Consider the following 4,039-nt stretch of genomic DNA (forward strand, 5'->3'; position numbering starts at 1 on the left):
TGATACTTTTTTGAAGTACAAAGGAAAATGGAATCAATTTTATCTCTATACTTTCCAACAACCCTAAGAAAAATGTTGGGAGGTTCAATATGCAGTTTTTATTTTGTATCCTTTAGCTTAAGTTTCTCAGCTCTGAAATAAAGTAGATAATCTTCAATTAAATATTAACAGTACAGAATCTCAAAGCAGGTTTACCGCTACTCGTTATTGACAGTTACATCTTCAGACCAATCTTTACCTTCCTTAATGTGAAAGAACAAATTATAAACATTAAGCTACGACACACCTTTTAGTCTCTTTTAAGGCACTGATCTTTTTTTCTTTTTTTTTTTATTGTTGGGGATTCATTGAGGGTACAATAAGCCAGTGACACTAATTGCAACTGTTAGGTAAAGTCCCTCTTGCAATCATGTCTTGCCCCCATAAAGTGTGACACACACTAAGGCCCCACCCCCCTCCCTCCGTCCCTCTTTCTGCTTCCCCCCCCATAACCTTAATTGTCATTAATTGTCCTCATATCAAGATTGAGTACATAGGATTCATGCTTCTCCATTCTTGTGATGCTTTACTAAGAATAATGTCTTCTTTATTTTCTTAATGATATGAGGTGCTTTCCAAGTATGAACAGTAACCTGTTACACATTAATGGTTTATATCCTTTCCAATCATTTCTTTAAATCTGGAATGTAATTCCCTATGTGACATTTCTAATGTAGAAAAAATAACTTACCAAACACAAAATTTTAGTCTAAGTATACGGTTTAGTACTGCTAAATTTGTAAATTTATTCCAATTTTGAAATAATAGCCAAATCCACCTGATTGATACTCATTTGGCACACTCAATTTTGTTCACTAAATTATATCTCGAGTTAGGATGAAAATAATGCAGCTTTTAGGCTTTAAAATGACTAAATTTAGACTGCCAAGAGTCATGACGCTGTCTGCACAAGACAACATTTTCTATCACTTACAGAATGTTACATTTGGCATGTCAAGAAAAACACGTAATCCCACAGCAGCGGCCATTTAAAATAAAAGAAGACAGCCATGAGGATTCATGCAGAATTTTTAAATATTTCTGTTGAACAAAATGACTTAACTGATTTTTCTTCAGCAGCAATGCTCCCAAGTATCTTATAAGCATCCTCTGCAAATTTAAAGATCCTGGAATAGTGTCTTCCATGTGGGACATCTTGAAAGATAGTATTTTGGTTTCATTGAGTTACATGAATGAATCACCAGTCCTTGTTAATTTACAGGGTCTGTTTACAGAGTGTGGTAATTTCGTTCTTTAGATTTGCAGAATTTATACAGAAAGAAAATTACAGCTTGCACACCCAAGACAAGGACAATTTCTCCAATGAAACTGCATCAAAGGTAGATTTCTGAATAGGTTGTGAGGTTGGAGTCAATGTAGTATTTGTTGGACCTGATGTAGGAACTGTGGAAGTTGTAGAGGAAGAAGGCAGAGTTGTGTTTTCAGCTGTAGAATTAGTTGGTGCTGGAATGACAGGAGGAGCAGAACAAAAGTCTGTTGCATTCACCACTTGACAATCACTACCTGTTGAATTATGTGAACAATAGCTCTTCTCTTTACATTCCATCCAAAAGCAGGTGGTATTAACAGTGCTAGTATTAGTACAGGAAACACAGCTGTTTCGGCCTTCACAGATTTCTGGTACTGGAGTGGTGACCGGTGCGGGGGTTGTCATGGGGGTGGTGTTTATCTTGGTGGTGGTCTCCACAGTCGTCCCAACCGAGACCAGGGTCGTGTTCGTATCCACAGATAGCACACTGAGCGTGGCCAGGCGGTGGTGGCCCACAGCAGCCGGCAGGAGAGCGCCGACATGGTGTCCCCAGCCTTGTTGTCTGGCTGAAAGCTGCCCGCAATTCTTAATCTAAACCAGCAGGCATCATGGTCCGTGACGTCCTCCATAACTCGTCTTAACTTTGCTCACTACGCTTTTTCTGCATTGTCCTTCTCTCAGTACCCCAAATAAATAGTCAAGCTTCTTTTCAGAAGTTTCTTTTGCAAACGAACTCTCTTACCTCTGCTTAAACTACTACATTGCGCGGCTAATTCCCCTTCATATTTCAGATCATATATTTAATATTAGCTTCTAGAGGTGACTTCCATTAACTCCTAGTTTTAATAGTGTGACATTTCTTTGTAACGGTATTATTATAACAATTCATGAGTTCTTCATAACACCACGATCATATAAATATTTCCTTATAACACCACAGTTTATATTTAGGAGCTTAGCATCTGGATTTATGTTAGTTAATTTATGCATCTGTGTAAATTCATTGCGTTATCCATTGATCATCGGGAATAATCCCTGTGAAATCAGGGATGACCTTTCTTTTGCTCATCAGGTTGTGGGTGGCACCAAACAGCAGCCCATGGGAGGTGCTCAAGGAACAGCTGAGTGACTGAATGTGGCTCATCTGCTGGATTCCAGTGTTGTCTATGTGAGGGAAGCTGTTTTGATTTTCCATAATGTCTAAACCATTTGAGCTTAATTTTCATCCTATATCCTTTTTTCTCTTTCTTACACCCAAATCTTCCCCACTTTCCACCCATGGTCTGATACGTGAGTGCTTTCTTGGACATACTAAATTTATTCTGTCCACAGTTCTAGTCTTTTAATCTGCCCTAAACTTCCCCACCTACTTGTATCTTCTTTATGATTTAACAACTTAATTTTATATGTTACTCAAATTCCTCAACTTAATTTTATTTATTATTCAAATGATTCACGTCATTTCCTCTGTTACTCATTTTATGATATTTGTGACAAGAATTGTGGTCAGTGTGCCCTCGAGCATGTATACGTCCCTCCCTCCCCAGCTTCTTTCTTTCCTTTTTTAATTTTATCTTTTCTTTTCTTAATTTCTGAGGTTTTGCACAGATTATCTCCCTTCTACTGCATCCACCCCCTACATTTTTTCCTAAACTATACTAATCTCTTTCTTAATTACAGAATAGACATCTTCACCTTGAATTAGAACATGTATGAATTCATACCCACGGTGTTTTAATTTTCTTTCCTTCTTATGCATTACTCCCCCCTCTAACTTCCATAAGTACAAGTGTCCTATTATTTTTCATGTGCTAAAGAGTTAGGGAAATTTGCCATCTTTTATTCACATTTCTAGATCTAATCCTTTCACATTGCCTGGCATCTGTGATAGCTTCTTTATTTCATGGCCAAAATTTATCTTTGCATATCCATTTGAATTTAACTCTTTTATTTTAGAGCCTCTTTTTAACTTTCATTCCCAAATATTTAACTGTTTTTATCTTTTAATGCTCAGGCCCTGTTCTCTAAGCACCAGCCACATGTGAGTCAGAATTAGAGCCCCAGGTCTCCTGCTTGACTGAGAGTTCACAGCCATGTCATGACAGCCTGTCTTATCTAATATTTTATATAAAAATTAAACAAAGGCATATTGATTAAACAGTATGAAATTTGGAAAGAGAAGAAAATGGCAAAACAAAGTATAAATTCTGCATGAAGCTGATAAAATCCTATAGTCACTGAATATTATTAGATTTAGAAAATGTTTTCTAATATAATTGGGTAACAGCCTTGAAAATATATGAAACCATTTTCTTAAGTGGGGATATGTCTTTACAATTTCTGCAGAATATAAATCAGTTTCTACTGTAATGCATACTCTTCAAAAGGCATGCAGATTTGAAAAACTGACCCAAAGGAGATTAATCATTTACTGGGATCATTACACTTGCCAGGAACATGGGTATCAATGTCAGATGCACACTATCTGTATAAATATCTACAAAAATGAAACCAGTCTAGTAATATTTTATCTTGAGAAAGCCTGCTGTAGTGACCTAGAAGGCCTAGTAATGATTTATAATTCTTAGCTTCTTGTAATGACATGTAAGAACATCATAGCCTTAGCCCCGGGCTCCTCACCAGGATTTTCTTTTCTTCCTGGCCTTGCTCTACCCCTTGCTGGGAGAGACCTTGTGTAAGCAGCATGAACACCAAGCCCACCTGCAGAAG

At 37.2% G+C, this 4,039-nt stretch overlaps 1 pseudogene; it reads right to left on the minus strand.

The window, feature by feature from the left end:
• Nucleotides 1-1,068: 1,068 nt before the first annotated feature.
• On the minus strand, nt 1,069-1,851 carry LOC128598774 (sialomucin core protein 24-like; annotated as a pseudogene).
• Nucleotides 1,852-4,039: the final 2,188 nt, after the last annotated feature.

Source organism: Nycticebus coucang, chromosome 11 (assembly GCF_027406575.1).
Source record: "Nycticebus coucang isolate mNycCou1 chromosome 11, mNycCou1.pri, whole genome shotgun sequence".
In the NCBI taxonomy this organism is placed as follows: domain Eukaryota; kingdom Metazoa; phylum Chordata; class Mammalia; order Primates; family Lorisidae; genus Nycticebus; species Nycticebus coucang.